We start from the raw sequence: 22,324 nt of genomic DNA, 5'->3' as shown, positions 1-22,324 counted from the left end.
GTCTGCGAAACACTCTGACATCTGGTTAATACCTAACCCACCTAACAAACAAATGTAACTTTCTCACTGAACAAAATTAAAATGATTAGGAAAGTTGTTCATTTTTAAAGTCTGAATTGCTTCAATCCACTTTCTTGTCATTAAACCCACTAATTGTGGTTAACATAATCACTGTTATTGCATTATTATTCACATTTCCACTTGTTTTATAATTGGACACCGCGTGTGCTACTCTAGTTGTTACTTCTGTTGCTTCTGTAGAGCCAATTTACCCAGCTTTGTGGGTGATGCTAAACCAATCGATGTTAGTTTGCGAGTAAATTCGATACTGTATATTTTGCAATATATGCTTTTAATGTTGTGTAAGCGTTCATGTGCCACAGTTGTTCAGGTAACTCATTCTGTGGTATGAATGGGGTGTCGTGTCAAAGAAGGGAATAAAGTATAAAAGCTGTAGCGCATGGGTAACACATCGTTGAAGCCTAGCTCCATCCAGAATCGTAGAAGTTTCCTGGCAGGCTTCACGGAGCGATCTCACTGCTCCGAGGATTTCTGGAGTCACAGCCACGCATTCCAGGACTACGTGGGTGACTCTGCGCTGAAACAGCCTCAGCATTGTCTGACAGTGACCCGTTGTGCCTACGATGATTTTGAAATGAATTCTTCCTTTACTTTCCCATAATACTTAATAACCTCTTCATTTGCAATTACTGCATGCATTTTCATTTATTTTATAGTACACGGGGCAAACGGACAGGAGGCTCATCTGATGTTAAATGATACCACCGCCCATGGACACTATCAATGCCAGAATGCTCGCGAGCGCATTACCGGCCTTTTAAGAATCGGTATTTTCTTGAAAGACCCTAAGTCGAATTGGTTCGGAAATACTTCAGTGGGCAGCTGGTTCCACATAGTGATGGTGCGCGGCAATAATTGCCATAAAACGCTCGGTTGTGGAACGACGATGATGAAACTCAGCTTCAGGTATCAAGAAGAACTCCTTTGAACACTCTACATGGTAAATGCAGTCGAAGACAATAGTGCCAGCTGATAACTATGTATATAATATGCACTTATATAATTTACAGAACTCTTGACACCTCTCATACTAACACGAGGAAACACGACAATGCGATGCGCACGATTCCATCATTTTCTCGTTATTTACAACTATTATAATGTGAAAATAGCGCTCGGGTACGCTCGGGTGAGTTACGAAAATGATCAACCATAATATATATTAATTAACACTAATGCTATAATAATAAGTAAAATAAAAAGAAGTGCGTGAAATAACAATAAGTAATGTTAATTGAGACTTGGCGCGAACTATGACTCTCATATATAAATCCAGTACGTTTTTGACATACGAAACAGCGCTAAGTATTGACTCTGTAACTGAGGGTCGTTAATGCGATCTTCTAGAAGAAATTAATAAAGGAAATTTAAATCATGGAAAGTAGTACAAGAATTAGTATTATGTAATTCGCTACTTAAAGAAAAAAATTATATTTAACAAAAACAAAAATTATATTTAACAACTTGTATTAGACTTATTATTTTACATTAATAAATTGATATAATAATATTGATAATTAAAACAAAACGTAATAATGGGGTCTGCTGTTAAAAATAGGATAAGAGAACTGCCCTGCGATTCTGTAACTCACTTTTCGAACTCTAACTATTTTTCGAAATAAACTACAAGCTCCCACCTTTTAAGAATGCCAAATCATAAAATGACTGCTTCAAGACTGATTTGAGAGCGATCGCCGATGCGAAAACCGCTGTGTGAGTTCGAAAAGTGAGTTACAGAATCGCAGGGCAGTGTTGGCGTAGTGACTTCAGCGTGTGAGTCTCATCGCGACATCGTAGGTTCGATCCCCGGCTGTGCAATAATAGACTTTCTACCTATGTGCAAATTTAACATTCGCTCGAACGGTGTAAGAAAACATCTTGAGGAAACCGGTTTGCCTTAGACCCAAAAAGTAGACGGCGTGTGTCACGCACGGGTTGGTCATCTACTGCTTGCCTATTAGTAATGATCTGATTCTGTAATGATTTTCTTGCCACTTCTTCTTGCCCGCTCTAAGCCCTGACTTGTTAACTGGTAGTAAATGTTAATTTAGAATCAATTTAAAATCTTTTCTGTTGACGTTCATAAGTGTACTTCTTTACCTGTTTACCTGTATGAATAAAGTTATTTTGAGTTTGATCACGGAAAAGATACAGAAATCTGAGGCCCATTGGTATATACATATAGTTAAAAAGAGGGCTTAACGATAGTAAGTTAATAGTAACGACTAACGATACTCAATTGAAAATAACGACGTACCTAACACACGACAACACGCTCTCATTTTTTCTCAATAATTGATTTTATTCGCTGGGCATAGAATCTTAATCCGTTAAATTAGTTAGAGCATATTAATACGAAATCGATCTTTACAATTAAATAGGTCAATGTATACAGTTATAAACATCAAAAGAGATATGGAGAAAGAAATATGGAAAGAACATAAAAGCAATTTTGGATTATATATGAATCTTAGTACTTCAATCTTAATCTTAATACCTATAAAAGAGGGGTTAACGGGTAGGAGGCTCATCTGATGTTAAGTGATATCGCCGCCCATGGACACTCATAATGCCGGAGGGCTCGCGAGTGCGTTGTCGGCCTTAAAGGAATTGGCGCGTTCTTTTTTTGAATTGTTATGTTCTTTCTCGAATCTGATTAGAATCGGTTCGGAAATACTTCAGTGGGCAGCTAGTTTCAGTGGTTGTGCGCGGCAAAATTTGCTTATAAAACGCTCCATTGTGGAACGACGAACGAACGGGGAGGTGATACGTTTGGAATTTCGTATTCAGCCTCGACGTCTGATGAAACTCAGCTATACATAAAAGGCACTCTGTAGCTTCCACTCTCAACTTCAATGTGTTATGTTTCTTATGGAATATAAAATACAGGTATCACTTATTCCACATTGTGTATCGACATCTGCTCTACAGACATCGGAATTGAATACAAATATATTAGTTACAGTATCGCTATATTACCAGCGGTGAAATTGACCTATTTTAACCCCGCTCACGAAGGTAATCAGCCAAAACCAACCAGACACATCGGACTCTTATACGCCGTTGCTTACATTCTATCAACGTACATTTCACGCTAAAACCGATGTGTCGCTGTCACAGACCTGTATCAGCGCTGGCTATCTGACAGTTTGATTTATAGCCCAACACTGATAACTACATACTTAACGATTGTAGCAATTATTTGCATAAAGTATGTCAATGTTAAATAATGTTATTAATAAGCACCCAATAATTTAAAAAATTCAACAATGCAATCGCTTTTGCATCTCAACGGGATGCTGTTTGAAACTGATTAAGAAATGTGTACCTACATTAATAAAATATTTATTACTTTAATCCATAAACTTAACTGTGTCCAGTTTGTGTTTCCACCACGCCAACTTCTTTCTATTTAGGATCATGTATACAATAAATAAATAAATAAATAAATAAAAATAAAACTGTATGATTTCTTTTATTTCCCCAACTCACTGACGATAAATAAATAGCACAATATTCCGCAGATTTCTTTTATGATCATTTGTCATAGCCTCCTGTGCCTGAAACATGTCGACTTTTTATGTCTAAGACAAGCCGTTTCCCTCACGATGTTTTCCTTTACCATTTGAGCGAATGTTAAAATACAGTGGAATCTCTATAACTCAAACCTCTTTATGTCGAAATCCTCAGTACCTAAGTCGAAAAAAATTGTCATTCCCTTCCGCTGAACCCCTAAATATCTGGAATATAATGAAATTTCAACAGCTAAATCATATGATTATCGAAGTTCTTGTAAGTTGAAAACGCGTTAACTCGATTTTTTTTGCATTTCCCTTGACATTCGAGTTATAGAGATTTCACTGTACTAATGATAAACTGATTGGCAAATCATATTTCACTACATAAGAGTACAAGGAATTTTACAATTCAATCTACACCTGGCAACACAAAGACTGCAACGTTACTAGGTGCCCGACGGAAGACGTTATTTCGGTAACAAGGGTCTATGAGTTTATAGAGATTTAATAGGTTCAACGATCTCGGATACAATCAGTTTAGTAACCGCTCTGTTGGCAAGGAATGTAATAGACATATTCTACAACACAATGTCCAGGCTCAAGGAGACTAGACCTAACCATATACTTGTATTTTTATTACTTTAGGTCTCTTACATTATTGTTAATTTATTTATTTTAAGGTTTAGTTAATTATGTAGATAATATATCTATTGTTGTATTTTATGTTATCAATTTAAGGTACAGTCAAAACCGTTTACGCCGACATCGCTTAGAACAACATACCGGTTATATATTGACCAAATTCAAAAGTCCCGGCTGAATTCTATTGTATTAGGTACTTAATAACAACGTTATCGGCTGTTATGACTATCGGTTTTTACGACCAAATATGAGTAGTCCCTTCGATGTAGTTATAACAGATTTTGACTGTATTTAAAAAATTTTTTTTTCGAAATGTCATAAAAACGAGTTGAGCATGACCTACTCATCCTGTCGGGAGCTAACAACGTCGTCAAACCTTGAGGTATTTGCTACTAGGGCTAATAAATGTATTTAATTGTCATTAAAATATTAAAAGTGTGGAAAATTACTTAACACAAATTATAAATTTATTTCTTCGATGATAAAAACACGTGGCATTTTAATTTACAATTCGTAATTTGAGATTTCAATAAACTATTTTGCACAAAATATAAAATACATAGTTAATATTTCATAAATTCTCATTACGACATTTTAATTTCAAAAATAAAAAAGGTAATTCGCCCTTCTCACTCTCTCTCAATCGGTCTCAATCGCTTTCTCCCTTTTCTTCGACAAAAACGCTGAGCATCTTCGTGACGCTACTATTATTATTGCGTTTCATCCGTAAAAAAATTACCCTCATGCGCCTAAAGAAGTTTCACTTCAATAGAATTTTATTAATTATCCGTAAGCGGGATTAAGAGTTTGCAAATATCTTTTATATTAAAAGAATTTACAAAACAGCTCCTGTTCTTGAGATATTTCTTACACACAAAAAAACTAGTCTTACAAACCACTTAGAGATAATGTTGAAATAGCAACCAGAGGCAATATAAATGTTGCGAAGACGTTATTTCTCCACCTTAGAGCAAGTAAAGATGCCCTAACAGGAACGTATATAGAAAATAAAATGTCTGTTTCTAGAAAAAAATAACGATAAATCTGCGCTGCGATGGACATAAAAGAAACACGTTTCAAGTCGAGTACAGTCATAAACTACTGTATTTATGGAGACGTAGTGTTTGTAATTTAAAAGAAGACATTAAAACGGTGATGTACATTTAAATAGAAAATAAATGGTCATTATTACTTAGAATTTAGATCAGTTTGCGAATCACAAAGACCTACCCAATTCTAAGCATTCATTTCTCAGCTTCTACTAAGAAAGATTCTAGAATTTACAGTGAAATAAAAGCCATGTATACACTATACACACTATACATATTACGACACGCAATTTTTGGAGATTATTGACCTATATGAGATATTGAGGGGGGCCCCCCCATGTAACGCGTCGTAACGTTTTTCAAAACCCATGTACAGTACTGTACCCAAGTATAGTATATATGGGATATAGTAGATTTCGAGTAGTGTTGGCCTAATGGCTTCAGCGTGCGACTCTCATCCCTGAGGTCGTAGGTTCGATCCCCGGCTGTGGACCAATGTACTTTCTTTCTATGTGCGCATTTAACATTCGCTCAAACGGTGAAGGAAAATATCGTTAGGAAACCGACATGTCTTAGACCCAAAAAGTCGACGGCGGGTGTCAGGCACTGGAGGTTGATCACCTACTTGCCTCTTAGTTTGAAAAATGATCATAAACAGATTCAGAAATCTAAGGCCCAGACCTAAAGAGGTTAGCGCCACTGATTTATTTTATTAATAGTATATTAGGATCGAGGCTGCGCATCGAAACATATTTTCATCAAATTTTTGCCAGCTGTCATTTCAGTCTGGTCTGCGCTTGTTTCTTTGTCCTTTTGGGCCACTCCTTTCGGTTACCGTTTTCGACTACTACAACTACTAAAACACATAAAACACCCACGCTAAACGGTCAACAAATAATAAAATATAGAATTTCAACTGCTACAGAAGTCGACATTCACTAAAAACGTGTCTAACTTAACATGATCAGAATTCCAACCAACAAATTAGCATTCGTATTGGTCTTAATAGATCCCGACTATTCGAAACTCACGATGCGCTCACGTCGTGACGCGTGTGATTCATACTAAATAAACAGTATAATAGTGTGTTTAATTAAATATTATGTATTATCAAATAGTAATAATAAAATGTGGCCCTGCACAGGCTCTATATATTTTTCGCATTACTGGGATATATAGTCGCCTCTATTTGACACTTGTTAACTGGTCTTCTTTCTTTTTTTTTATATATATATTAGGGGGGCAAACGAGCTTGCGGGACGACCAAAAAGGGCAGTCTTTGCAGCCCATAGACACCCATCTTGGTACTTTGAAGATGAAGAAATAGTATTTTGCTCGCAAATATGCGATAACTTCTAAGTGTCTATCATATACCTGTCAATCGTTTTTTAAAATTATTTGGACAATTATAGACTGTAATCGATCACTCAAAAAAAGATTACGAACTCCTTTTCGAAATAAAAACTTGTTAATAATTATATTTAATTGTTAATAAATAAGAATAATATAGAAATAATATTTACTTGAGTCCCCACTCCCCCTCGTGGTTATTAAAACGGTTAGTAATTTGAACTCTTCGTAATTTGGAATTTCATTAAAAATAAATAATGTTTATTTCTACATCTATTCTAGATTTTTTCTTCATCAGCCTTTCGGCGTTGACCGGCTCCTCACCAATATAAACATAAAACTTTATATACTTATAAAATATTGCACTAATTTAAGACTGTCGGAAATTTTCTTGTTCATAAATAACGTAAGCTTAGCTAAAAGCTTTATTTTCCGCCTTTCAAGATATTACTACAAAAGTTGCTGTCATTTTAGTTAAAAAACTTTTAGGAAACTTTAACTTTTGGGAAAAAAATATCATTGTTTATTTGAGTGTGAAATTGATGATGTAGTGAAAAAATAATATTAGAATTGACTATAAAAACGTCGGATAAATTTAAAATTATGTTAAATAGTTGTAAATTTATAATAATACATAACTAAATCCGGTCAAAATAGTGTTTTATTCAAATGACTATAACGACTCACTCATAATGTAATTATAACTTCTATGTATAATTCTACATTTTAAGACAAATTTGCACGACATATGTGGCCATTATATGTACCACCATAACATTTCTTTACCATATTCTTGCAAATACATTATAATTATTATAAACACCAGAATCCTACAAGCACGAAATCATAGGTATACTTTATCCAGTAGAATGCCACAGCGTCAAAAGTGCCTGTGAGCAGTATCAAACCACTTAAGTATCGGAATGGCTCTTCTGGTTAACTAATCCCGTTCTAATGATTTTGATGAGCATTTTTGATATTCGATAGTTTGCTTGTTCGCCTTGTCATTAACCATCAATTATCCTAGTACAACATGTGAATGTCCCATGAATCGTGCTGCAAGGTCGTTGCACCAGTAACTAGATGAATAGAGAGCAATTGAGGCGTCTCGGCTCGACTCAGCTGACGGAAATAACTGAACGTGTCAGGTGAACGGGTCACTCGTCCGGAGACTGACCAGCTTAATGGGAATGGGACAGTTTCAGGGGATAAAGTCTTAATATACAGTTTAACCGGATTACTATGCGTTTAATTAGACATAGACAAAGACAATAATTACTCACAAAACACACACACAGAAATATATAAAATAGCACAAAAAAAAGAATTAGAGATAACAATTATTTTTCTTTTAAAGAACAAGGTACGTTTTAAGTGTGTAATGCGTGTGTGTTGTGGTTGTAATTGGCCATGGCTTATTATTCTGCTGAGAAGCAGACTGTTCCACAGCGCTGGTCATTCTGCCAGAGACCACAGCAGTTAGTTTCCGCCTCAGTCGCAATAAGAAAAATAATATAATACAACTAATACTTATGGTCTAAGATCCCGCTTTACAACGACCTTCACCGAGATGCTTATTTAATGAAACTTATTTTATATTTAATTTAATATGTCAATAAATATAATCCATATGGGTTGCCTAGCAAATTTCAGTCCAGAGTATTTAAATTAATATTTTAATTAGTTGAGTCAATTTGTATAATTAAGTGCAATTTAATTAATTTACTGAAATATCCTGTTATTGTGTAAAAATAAAAAATAAATCGTGTATACAAGACACAGGAAAAAAATCACAATTTTAAATATTGATATGTTAGCTGGCAAAAATCTAACGAGAAACTAAACTTAACATTTAGTACAAAAATAAAAAAGCGAGCATTTAACAACATAGTTACTAACTGATGACTAACAAAGTTAATCAAATTAGAGCTGCTATGGCATATGTCAACTGAGACGCGTGAACTCATAAGATAAGGTGATAAACATATAAATTATAGCCAACATATATCTTTTGAAATCGCTCATCCAAGATTGACTTAATTCTCTATACAATCTGATAAAAGAGGCTGATTGCAGAAGATTAAAAAAAGGGTGCGTGTACTTATGTAAGAAGAAGTTATACTTCTTTGGCATTATTAAAAATAGTTTTTGATTGCATGCAAATAATTAATTACAATTTAATAATCAAAGACTGGAAAAGGAATCATTATAGTCAATAAAGTTCAATACATTTGAAAAATTAAATAAATAAATATTTATTATTATTCTCTTACATTAAAGTGTAACATAAATTCTATTATTATTCGAATGTTGTTTTTAAATTATGTCCAATGCCGTAGCATCTTCCGTGGGCAACTTCATACTGTTAATTTTGTGTCACGGTGCGCGCGCATCGTAAAATTTCACTCTCATCAATTTTTCATAACGCACCTAAAGAAGTATAACTTCAAAAAAATTCTCTATACATTTGTAATAAATGTTATAAAAACTTACAAGTATACAATAAGCGCAGCGTGGCGTTACTCGCCGAATACCGGACTCTACCGGCGTCTCATCTATACTTTACACTGAGCACAATCTGAAAAAAGAAAAAAAATGTTAAAGATTTTTTAACTACGTAATAATCAAAACAGCACGCTGGCGAAAGTGGCTTGTTATGCAACTTCGATGTAGTACCCTCAACATCCGTAGCGCAAACTGTGTGGTACAAAAACTCAACATTTAGATCTATATTAGGAGTCACAGAGCTAGTAGGTTCAGAGTGCGCCTCTCATTACTGAGATCGTATGTACGATTCCCGGCTGTGCATTGATGGACTTTCTGTCTATGTGCGCATTTAACATTCGCTCGAACGAAAGAAAACATCATGAGGAAACCGGCTTGCCTTTGACTCATAAAGTCGACGGTGTGTGTCAGGCACAGAAGGCTGATCACCTACTTGCCTATTATATTGAAAATAATAATCAGATACAGAAATCTGAGGCCCAGATATAAAAAGGTTTTAGCGCCACTGATGTATTTTTATTATTTATTTAGTATTATATGTTGTAGTATAATGTTTAAATCGAAACGCCAATTTACAAACTTAAATATATAAGAGAGAGAATGAGTGTAGTGTGTGGCTGTGGGTGTGTATTTGTGTGTCTGTAACTGAAGCCTGTGTATTAAAATCGGCTTGATATAGTGACATTAAATGACTGATAGCGTTTTAAGGATATCTTTTTGAGCTTTGATACCTGTGTTCCGTTTCTTAGCCGAATACTATTAAATTCTTTGGATATTATCATTTCCAAAACCACTGTAATAGTAAAAATGTACAGCCTAAAGTTACAATCGCATTTTCACACAATCATCGTCACTAAAAATCTGTCAACTTTTGGCCAGGCTTGAATTAAGGTAAATTTTTGTCAGTCAAGATCCCCTTTAAAATGAGCCAATAATAAATCCACATAAAAAGGTAGTAATTACGACATCCACATAAGTGGTTCGGCTACCGGATCCACACAATGAGCGACCTTGGTCATCCCTCATCACACCCTAGCTGGACCTGATACAAACTAAAAGCAACCTTATATCTGTCAAATAAGGGTTAAATCACGTTATTGACGTGAAGATTAGAACTGGCTTTAGGGAATGAGGCAGCTGCGTCAACTTCGACTAAGTGCTGTCATGTTGCAAAACGATCTTTTGAATATTCCAAGATTCCAATGGTCTTCTATAAGTTTATTTACTAAGGGTTACGGGATATCTCATGTTGTACTAAAAGGATTTATAATAAAACCGTGACAAAATGCCTCGGTGGACATGTTCAGCAGTGTTGGCCTAGTGGCTTCAGCGTGCGACTCATAACTGAGGTCGTAGGTTCCATCCCCGACCGATGGACTTTCTTTCTATGTGCGCATTTAACATTTGCTCGAACGGTTAAGGAAAACATCGTGAGGAAACCGACATGTCTTAGACCCAAAAAGTCGACGGTGTGTGGACACAGACACTGGAGGCTGATCACCTACTTGCCTATCACACAAATGATCATGAAACAGATTCAGAAATCTGAGGCCAAGACTTAAGAGGTTGTAGCGTCATGTTCAGCAACTCCACGTAGACCTTCCTCCGAGTCGTTTTAGAAACCTTGCTGTATTATTTATTTGCTTTCATTATATTATTAATTCCTACATAATTATGTATTTACAGTGTACATTCGCGGATGCTTGGCGGACCCATACGACTTCTTCAATACAAAGAGTCCCCTCGTGAGTTGTGTGCACTATATTGCGGGCTAATCGATTGTGAGGAAGTTCCATGGATCTGGTTAGCGCTGCGCCTAAGTTCTCATGTTATTATCACACATATATATCCTTTCTATTCATAAGTATCTGACTGTACTTCTTGTAACATGTGTAATGTTTGAGAGCAAAAATAAAATAAATAACCTAACAGTTAAATTAAGAGTACATCTACGATATAAAATATACGTATAATATATAAAACAGTAACGGATATAAACACGATTGTAGAATTATTTACATAAATCTAGCCTTTTACAGTCGAAGATCATCTAGTTAGCGGATATTAGAGTGTGCCTCGCTAACCTCGCTGTGATGCGCGTTAAATTACGTAAATATTTTAACACGTTTATATTATTAATGGGATAATTAAATGTGTAATTAATAAATTATGTAGAGCTGCAGAATACCGTAGAAACTAGACTATATTTGCGATATGTGCCCCCTAATTCAATAAAATAAATCCGTCTAGTCTCTTTTCATCACAAAAAAGTACTTAAGTTAAAAGGATGCAATTGTTTTTTATGAATATAACTTTCTCCACGGCATATTTTCACTGATAATGTTATCCATCACTTGTACCTACACAACACCATATGATGGTAGCACACTTTTCACAATCTAAAGATGAAAATGAAGCCACATTTCTGTAAACTAGAGTAACAGAGCAATGACCTACGCAAATCATAAACCCAAAAACCCAGCGCATAATTAGCCGTGGTTAATACCATTGCTGATTGCTTAAAAAATAAATTTGCGGCCTTTGAATTTAGTATGCGTTTTTTGTCGCCATGAGAACTATCTTGTTATTTAGGTACTATATAAAAGTATCTCATTAATAAGGTATTAATCGGCGTTAAACAGATAAATAAATACATTGACTTGGCCATCGCATGCAAAGTATCTCACAAGTTACATTAACTTAGATTGCCAAGTCAAACTATATATTAAAAACATTAAAAAATATTTAGTCAGTTTAAGATGTTGTTAGGTTAGCTAATTACGTAATAACTTAAGACAGAAGGTCCCTTACTTAGAGATTTAATAAACCGACTTTGTTATATATATAGTTTATATATTATTACATACAGACTACAGTGGTTTTCAAATGTAATATAGATTGTATTATTCTGTAAAATAAATAAAACATTGGAAAAAGATTATTATAAATGTATGAGTTACACTTAACATTGCATTGGACATCAATTTTCCAGGAAAGGCTGTAGATTTTGATGAACATTACATAAAGCGGGATCTATAAAAATACTCTGTCCTAATCTATGGATTTGAAGTTGATGCACTATATACAGTGTAAACTATTTATAACGTTATTTCAAATTAATTTCAAATTCAATATTTCAAAACCCTCTCTATAACATAAAAAAAAGATACACTTTGGTTGGTTTAACACAAAACCCATACATTAATTAACTCTTTATAACTTAACAGCAATTCTCTACAATGAAGAAAAATTCTCGGTCCCTTGAAATTCGGTATTAAGAGTTTCCGCTGTATGTGCAAAATCTTTTTTTTTTGTTGAGGCAAGCGGCCTGAAGGCTCGCAAGTACGTTGCCGGTCTAAATTTTTTATATTAAAATATATTTGGACACTACAAAATCAAACAAACACGAAAGCATACGTTATATCACCTCAAGGATTCAAACTTTCTATACCAAAGTACCTTTTTTCCCATCATTGTGTTCGAAATGTAATAAAAAGTGTAAAAAACGCTAAATGTAGCGCGACCCTGATAGCGAGATAGTGATTGCGACTCGACACGCGATCAGCAGTTAACGATGTTTAGAAAGTAACGCAAGCCGTTGATCATAATTATGTAAACGAATTTATGAATGAATAACTATGTATGCGATTTGACTAATCCTTGGAATTGATTTGTTACAGTTCAAACAATTTGTATGACTCAAAACTTGGCGATTAAAAAGAGTCGCGGAGAGTTTCTTGCCAGTTCTTTTTGCCCGCTCTACACCCTTGACTTGCAAACTGGTAGTAAATATAATTTTAGAATCAATTAAACATCTTTTCTGTTGACGTTCATAAGCGTACTTGGTTTTAGTTACATTCATCTGCATATGTTACTAGGTTCAGTGGCACAGATGTTAAGCGATACCGTCGCCCATGGACAGTCACGATGCTAGAAGGCTCGAGAGCTCGTTGCCGGCTTTTTAACACGTAAATTTTTTTTTTTTTTTTAATGGAATCTCGCTGTTTGCCTTAAGTGCCTTTACATCTCAGCTCGGGCAGTTTTGGAGAGCGTAGCTCAGTCTGAATGGGCGTTTTTCCTACGACTAGCGCAAGGGCGTCTCCTGTGAGACTCGAACCTCGGCTTGGGCCGTCACGGGGTGGTCAATCACCAGAAGGGCAGGACGGAAGCTCACTGGAGTGAGCTAAGTACGAAGTAAAGGGCCTCGCCTACCACGGTGAAGACGGTTTTTTTACCCTAATCTGATTATGATTAACACGTGAACTTATGCTCTTTTGAATGACCGAAGTCGATACAAATTCCATGAAAAACATTTTATCTAGTATATGTAATATTAATAACAAAAGACTATCACAAACCGGTCTCAAATCAGTATTCAAACGGGCCTCACTGGTTTCTCTTAATTAATAATCAATTGACTCTCCTACAGATGCTATGTGACCAGTTAAATGTATTACGCTCATTATAATGTTGACATGTGAGGCGATTTAATAATACCTAAATTGGAATTTTACAACGCTATTTTGCTCACTCAGGCTTTCTTGGTTTTAATAGCGTGGCGATTTCCTAAATCGTCGGAGTCACGCCCCGAGAATATAGCCAGACGTAGGCACTCTCTTCAACTGTTACATTCCATTCATTCGTTTCATAGCAATTAACATTTCATTATTTCGCTTATATTCTATTATTGTACGCGAGTGGTTAATATGCAGTAAAAATAAAATCCTCTAATATTTAAAGCACCTCGATGACCTAAGAACCGTACAGTCTGTATCCTTTAAACTTATGAATCACTTAGTATTGTCTTTCATTGACATAAATTTTTACACATTTAAAGGTAATCTGTTTTCTTTATGAATCACCTCCAAAGGGACAGTGCTTTATCAGCTTGATCTACGTCTTTTAATAACACACCCACAAAGCCTCGTACCGTATAAAGAAAATCATATTGGACGTCGAGGCAGAATACGAAAATCCACTCGTATCACCTCGACTTCCGTCGTTCCACAACTGAGCGTTTTTTTAAGTTTTTGCCACGCACCACCACTATGTGGAACCAGCTGCCCAAGTATTTCCCAACCAATTCTAATTAGGATCCTTCAAGAGCGTACCAATTCTTAAAACTCCGGCAACGAGCCCTCTGGCATTGAGAATGTCCATGGGCGGCGGTATTACTACATCATGTGGACTCGTTCCCCCTGTTCTATATAAAAAAATATTAACACACATCTCACTAACACTTCACGGGCATTACATTAACATATAGTTAAGAATATTAGTTAATTGATGTAAAAATAGTTTTGAAGGTTTTGTCTCCGCTAGACGATTGGTTAAAAGGCATGTTATGTGTACTTAAATTACTAACAGAAGATTTATTGTGTTAGAAGCTCTGCGATTAGGAGTTCGAAAGAAAAAGATTTAGCCAACGAAAACAGATAAAGCAAAATCCGGATTCCGTTGAAACCCATGATCCTATTAGCTTTGCCATTGGTCTGGCTAAAGTCGCAATATTTCGCTATTTTAAAACGTTGAAGTAATTTTTGCTGGAATAAATATAAATCATAATCTATTGTGTTGTAACAAATTCAATTAACCTCGGGTAATATTGATAAATAATATTTTGATAGAAACGAATATTAAGTTACTAAGTGAATGTAATTCTTTGAGAAATAAAGTATCTTTGAACCGAAGTTGACCGCCCATAGACACCTCAGAGCGCTCCTGATTCACCGATATTTTAAGTCTTTTCTTAAAAGACTTAAAGGTCTGTCTTTACTATGTATTTGAGTATGACACCCGTATATAGAAATAGTATTGGATTCCAAGATAACTTTGCCTAAATATAGTCGCCTAACTCCAAAAAAGTACAATGATTCTTTCCATTTTTCGTCATCATTACTTGAAGTAGGGAGAATGGAAAAAAGATATGGTGGAGTTGAGTAGTGTATGTATCCATTTTGAAAGATACACGATTTGAATTACTTCGCTCGATAGAAAAAAATAACAAACAGCCAATTTTTGACACTTTGAATTCATTTTATGACGAAAATGTATATATATTATATAGAACATGATTTTGAAATTTACACGATATATTTTATCGCAAGCAAAGTAATCCATTTCAGAAAAAAATATTGATCAAATTATATTAATTTAATGTTTTACATAACTAATTGTTATTACGGGCCGGCGCGCCTCAGTGCTCCAGCTATCCACTGCGCCCCGCAGTCCACCCCGAGACACTGACACACCAATTCGTGCTGGGATAGGGCCTTAAGTCAAGACTTTAGAAAAGAAATGGTGCAGAGCTATTAAATATAGTAATATAGATCTTGGACAGCACATTTCAGCATGATATGTGACGAGACATCGGCATAAATATATAAAAAATTGTATCGCAATTATTCTTCAAACCAGCATAGATACTTGCCGCATACAATAGACAAGACTAGACACTGGATGCATCATGATATATTAACATTTGACGGTCAAGGTCGCATAATCAATGCGCGTCGCAAAACAGATAAATCTTCAGATACGTACGACGATAAATTGTTACCAGTTATGGTATAAGGGAGGTTGTTACGGAAAAGGGACTGTATCTTAATAGGTTTAGGGTTCACATTGGTTTGTACTGTATAAGTGCGTGGGCAAGAGTTATTTTAATGGCACTGCGGTTGAACTCAACAAACATGTTATTTCGCTATTACAACTATCTCCCAGCGCTGTGAATAGACAAGTGAATTAGGAAGTGAATGATTCTGTCAGGTCATTACTATTAGTTGTTATGAGGATATGGAAAACTATATCAGTATTTAAGCACTTTGTTAGGGAATTAAGTATTAAGTTTGTTATTGGAGAGGACTCAAATCTTACACATTGTAATGCATTTATTATAATGAATTAGCAATGCCCCGCGGTTTTAATCGCGTAGATTCCGATCTATTGGTAGTGGAAAGTCTACTATATATAATATATATATTTTTGTTATAATAAAAGTCCTACATTTTTAAATTCGTAACATCATTTACGTAGAATGTCCGTGATTAGTACATTTAAAAATACTCTACAGGTATTGAAAATTTTTGATTTCAAGGTAGCAAGTAATGAAGTAGGTAATGAAATCAGTCCAGGAATTTGTAGCTTGATTATTAAAATTGTTGTGCCCATGGGTAAAACATTATTTTTTGTAGATACATATTGATAGGTACATTATATAATACTGTACAACACCTCGGATTATATTATTCCATTTTTATTAGGTAGGTATGCCTATTTTGTTAGGCAGCCCAAGATGCAGCTTTCTAAAAGTGAAAGAATTATTGAAATCGGTCCAGTAGTTTTTGTGTGAAAACAATACAATCATATATACAAAACGCAAATGTTTCCTGTTTATAATATTAGTAAACATAAAACACATTTTTATGTTAACTGTAAAAAAATATATATTCAGTATTAACTCGACTCTTTTATATGTATAATAATGAATAAACATCTGTTGTAAGAAAGACAAATAAAGCAGCCATATTTAGTAAATAAAAAAATCTTATAATGAACTGTAAACCTCTACATGAAAATCAACACTCCTAAATACCAAGCGCCGTGTTTCTAGGGAAATTGAAACACATTTTCCTCATTGGTTCGAGAACGAGATAAAAATAGTAGCAGAATGTATGTTGCTTTTTAAGCTCACTGATTATAGTGGACAGATAATAGCCGCAGCATTATCGCCTTTGTAGGTCACATGTGGTTAATCCAATTCAGGTCTTCGAAAATTATTGGCCTGGTCACGCTACCAATTTAATGTTATATAATTAGAAAACTAACACAGGTTCAAAACATCTACTACTATATAAAGTATAATAAAACCCGAAGCTAAAATGTTTTTATGTAAAAATTTATATTAATAGAAATTAAGTGAAAACATAAGTTACTACAGATCCGTTTGCACTAATAGTTTATTTATTTAGAAAAACCTTACAGCTAACTTAACTAATAAAAAATATTATTTAATCGAAACGCCAATTCAAATTTACAGAGTAAACAATAATATACACAGAGAGAATGCGTGTAGGGTTTGTATTTGTGTGTCTGTAACTGAAGCTCTTGTGTTAAAATCGGCTTAATTTTGTGAATGTCTGATAGTGTTTTAACAATGTTTGAAGGAGAATTGAATATGTTGAAAAAGTGCAGTGCACGTAGCCGAATTAATAATGAATGGATAGTTTAGTGATTAAATGTAGGAGGAACTGAAAGCAGTAGGGTGTTTCTGGTCGTTGCCGGTATAAAAGGTAGCGCTGCAATTGAGGTAATTCAAATTTATTATAAAGTATATAGTAGAGTATGCCCACCAGAAACCTGGGAAGATGGAATATATAATAGCAGGGGAAGGATGGGAAAATGTTGGCATGGATGAGAGAAAAGTGGAAGAATTTGGAGGTCTTCTCTTCGTCGGAGGTCGTGTACTGACGTTAAACATAATGGCATGGACGTAATGTAATCCTGATTATGTAGCACTCGAACACAGGCTATTTGTTTTTTAAATCGTATAGGAACATATACAGAAGATCAAGCCTTTCCTAAGATTCCGGGACATTACTTAATATAAGCGCTCGAAACGTCGAATATGAACTAAAATTGAGCTTACTTTTCAATTGTTTCACCCAATCTACTAAATATAAACAAAAATATCAACAACCGGAAATTACATATAGAAATACTATGTGATTACTGCTCATACAAAATAGGTTGGAGCAATCAGATCGGGTAGCAACTAGTTGAATTGTGAGAGCTAGTCTGCACATTCCACTCTATATTTGGCTGAGTTGCAAAGATATCCAGTTATTTAGCACTAAATAGCTGACAATTAACTAGCAAGACACAGAATTTAAGAAGCTTGGAATGAGACAACATTTCGTTAATCACGAAGTGGGTTACATAATTTTACTAAGAAATAATCTTAGGAAAAAGTTGCCAGATCGAATGAGAAAGCCAAAGGTTATAAAATTTTCTCCGTATTATAAACCTTACTATTTGATAACTTCAAGTGTTAATTTTTCTATGTAACAAATATATGTGATTTAAACCTTATTTGACTTAGGGCCGTTGAAGAATAGAGCGTACCAGTTCTTAACAGGCCTGCAACGCACTTGCGTGCCTTCTGGCATTGAGTGTTCATGTGTTATGTTATCGCTTAACATTACGTGAGCCTCCTGCCCGTTTGCCCATGTTCTACAAAAAAATATTTAGGCTTCCAAATTAATAAGCAAGTGTTTGTTTGTTCACAAATTATCCCTGTTAATAAAATATCCTCATATTTCTTGATAACTGATATTTATAATCACTTTAATTAAAAAAAATACTCATTCCGTATTTTACTTTCACATCACATCATAACATAAATGATGGATATAAACTTGAACGAAATGTGGTTTTCGTACGCCAATTATAAATACCAAATCTTGTAACAAAAATAATATTTGTAGGCAACAGAGCGTATTACTTTAATTTGTTCCAACGATCTGTTGATTTAACGATATTTGAGAACACGAACGAGGTCACTCTAAAATAAATACGTAAATATTTAAAATCTAAGGGCATATTTCAAAACATATAATATACTAGCTGTGCCCTGGCACATTGTGATAGAATGGTTGAGAAATGAGAAACAAAACAAAGAATACATTTCATATTGCTTTAATTTTGCAATACTTGTGGAAACAAAACAAAAAAAAATAGATGAAAACAATCATTGATGCGGATTATATATCATGCTAAAATATAAAAATGTTATGTTGTGTAAGATTGAGAGTGAGAGCTCTCTCAATCTTTCTCACTAAAGCTCTCTCCCACCTCTCGCTCCATGGAACTGCGCGTGATGCGACGTTCACTCTTTCTCTTTCCCACTTGCTTGCTCCCTACTCTCGCTCCATGGTTATTTGCTTCATGCTACGTTCGCCCTTCTCACTCTCTCTCAATCGGTCTCAATCGCTCTCTCCCTTCGACAAAAACGCTGCACAGCTTTGTGTGAATAATATTATTATTTCATGCTTAAAAACTATACCCTCATGCGCCTAAAGAAGTTTCACTTCAAAAAGTATTTCGTATATTATATTATAGTATAAATCAAAACGTAATTTCACAGACTAAGAGGAAAGCATCACACCTGGAATAAGTCGAGACACGACAGTACCAAACTTGTTAATATATTTCTATCTTGAGAGGTTTAACCACAAGATACCGCAAGCCAATCACGATCATTGCCAAGGTTAAACATGCACTTTTTGTTGAAATATTTCCATCCTAATAAGAATGAATACCAAACATAATTTACATGACTTTGAACTTGTTATTTTTTTAGGATATTGCAGCATTCCTTCAAAAAGGTAGAATTCCTAAGAAACCACTAGGTTTTTATTTGCCAGTTAGGTAGATTTTGGTCTATTGAAAAGAACAGTTTATTGCCAGTTCTTCTCGTCCGTTCTACGCCCTTGATTTGAGAACTGCCAGTAAATGTAAAATTAGAAGCATTAAATATGTATTTCTTAATTAACGTTCATAAGTGTACATTGTGTTACCTATATGAATACATGAATTTGATGAAAAAGCTGTTAGGGTCCGGAAAGAAAATGCTTACAGTCGCATTAAAATAGTTTGCTGTTTGAGGCCTATGTGGATGTGTTTTGCCTTTTTAGCTTACTTATGTTCTAATACAATTGACGTTTGTGTGTAAAAATTTGTGTCATATTTTCTTGTATAATTTTATGCAAGTTATAAATAAATTAAAACTAGGTTTCTATAGTGAGCAGGTTAAATAACTAGCCGCGAGACATAAAACCAGTTTAAATCGTGACTCTCCCGCATACCTGTAGATTGATGATGAGTCGTTTTGAATACGTACTAATTATATTCAATCGATTGCGATTGTTTCGAGCCTATGTTTGTTGAAGAAAAATGATTGGTCTAAATTGCCTATTTGAATTTGTACTCAATTTGTTGAATGAAGAATGATTGAAGTAATAACATTTTTAATGGCATTGTATTATTGGTTTTCGTATAGATTAATATATATATATATATATATATATACTTTTTGGGTGGAAAATAGACTATTGTTATGAGGCAGTGACTAAAACTTGTTTTTAAAACTAACAAACTTTATTTAAAATTATGTTTACAAAAACTAACGTTGGAGTTCGAATATGGAATAGAAGTGCCTTTGAAAGGATCGGGATTTGGTACTTAAAGGTTTGGGTAGGAGTAGGGATACATTAGGGGAACAAACAATGTCATTAGGTACTTAACTATAACTTATCACTACATGAACATATGGTTAAACTTATACAAGGCAAAAAATAACAGTTGAAAGTTTAATAATATAGTGGGGACCACATAACACCTCCCCCCTTAAAATAAAGGTTGCGCCTGTTGGCGTGAACTTTTTGAAGAAGTTTGTTGGGCGTCCTCTTCCTCGTCGTCCGAGCTGATGCAAGCCGTCGTCGTCGTCGTCGTATTGTATGTAGACATCGGGATTTCTATTTGTTGTCGTCTTCGGGATTGGTCGAAGCAATTATTAAATATTTGAATGCATCCTTGTTCGTGAGGGTTTCTTCTTGGGTAAAAGTATTTGAAGAGGTTGCAACAATTGCAAAACTTGTAAAGAGTATAAATAAGAAGGACTGATCCAAGTGATAAACTCATTAGAGTGAAATTGTATGGATGTTCTTGAATGATATATTTGTCTTGATTTAGTATTTTAGAGTGATGTTTGATCTCGTCTTTAATAGTATTGAGAGAGTCTAAGGAAACATCGTTAATTTGGATAGGTACGAGTCTTGGATTATAAAGATCTGGAGTTCCTTCGATGCAGCGATTTTCCACGTCGACAGTAACAATGGGATGACTTATGTTTTTCGATTTCGAGTCTTCAGCGATGAGTGTAACCATTGGTGTATAAAATTTGCATGCAGGTTGTAGCAGAATTATTCCGTGTCCAAATATTTCGCCATGTGTAGTTTTTCCGTTGCATTCCATAGCATATGTAATTTTCTTCGAAAGTATGAAAATCCATTTGTTATTTTTTAATGGATGAAATGTGTTGAAATGCGCAGAGAATGTGGATACCTCGCAGTTTTGAGGTATGTCTTTAGAATTCGTCAGCAAGATGGAGACTTCGCAGATTGGTTGTGCGTTTGAGTTGAAGATTGTGACCTTACTGCATACATGAAGGTTTGGAGAGAATTCATGACACTTATCCACGGAGTTCGTCGTCAGGTAGCGTTGACTGTTTTTGCTGATAGCAAGATACATGTGCTCAGGTAGGATTGTGGAATATAAGGAGGACTCAGGATGTTTTATAGGAATTGAAATTAAATGGTATAAGGTAAGTATGTCATTTTTGACTAAAGGAAAATTTAATATATATATAATTTTGTTCATATAAATATATGATGTAATTGTGGCAGAGTTTAGAATTTTATGAATGTTTTGAAGACTCACGGTTGCCACTAGGTTACCTGATGTTCTAGCATGACTTGATGCTAATAATTCTTTGTAAAGACTTACTGACGATATGACCGAAGGATGAACTGCTCCCGATTTAATAAATAAAATGCTCGCAACGATATCATCAATTTGTTTTTCTAGAGACGTGACGAGTTCTAGAATTTGTATAGAAACAGTTGAGATCTGTTCAGATACACTGAGATTAAAAAGTAAAGTATTCGTTGAGTTAATATAGGAGTTAATTTTCATTAAATTTTCATTGATCATGTGTTCATCGTATGAAATTTTTAAAATGGTATTGTTAAAGTTAGTAATGGTTGAAGAAAGAATTTGGAGTTGTTGTTTTAAAATATCATTCGTAGAAATTTGTTGCTTTTCTAAGAGATCTATACATTCATTATAGTATTCGGCATCTTTTGCGTCTGGTGTACCAATGAGCCATTTTAGAACTGAGCTTAGACCGTCTATAAGTTCGCGCTTGAAACGCTTGTCGCTTGTGTAATATTGAAATTCATCCAACCTTGAGTCTATATTCATAATACTTAATTTAATAAAAGAACTGGTAGTATCGACGTTAGGTAAATTAGAATTTTGTTTGATTATAAAATTATAACTATTTACTAATCGTTTTAGAGAATCCCTCGATAAGAATAATGGTTCGATATCTCTATATAT

At 34.6% G+C, this 22,324-nt stretch overlaps 1 protein-coding gene across 2 annotated transcripts in view; it reads right to left on the bottom strand.

The window, feature by feature from the left end:
- The window catches only part of LOC125056977 (protein kinase C and casein kinase substrate in neurons protein 2), a 100,748-nt gene that overhangs the window by 64,077 nt on the left and 14,347 nt on the right, over positions 1-22,324 (bottom strand). For both annotated transcript variants that reach the window (XM_047660371.1, XM_047660372.1), the window contains exon 2: positions 9,134-9,218. The gene's annotated coding sequence lies outside the window, so the exon portion shown is untranslated. The remainder of the gene's footprint in view (positions 1-9,133; positions 9,219-22,324) is intronic.

The sequence above is a fragment of the Pieris napi genome, chromosome 15 (genome assembly GCF_905475465.1).
Source record: "Pieris napi chromosome 15, ilPieNapi1.2, whole genome shotgun sequence".
In the NCBI taxonomy this organism is placed as follows: Eukaryota; Metazoa; Arthropoda; class Insecta; order Lepidoptera; family Pieridae; genus Pieris; species Pieris napi.
Note: the sequence above shows the minus strand (reverse complement) of the source record. Positions and strands in the feature narration are given on the sequence as shown.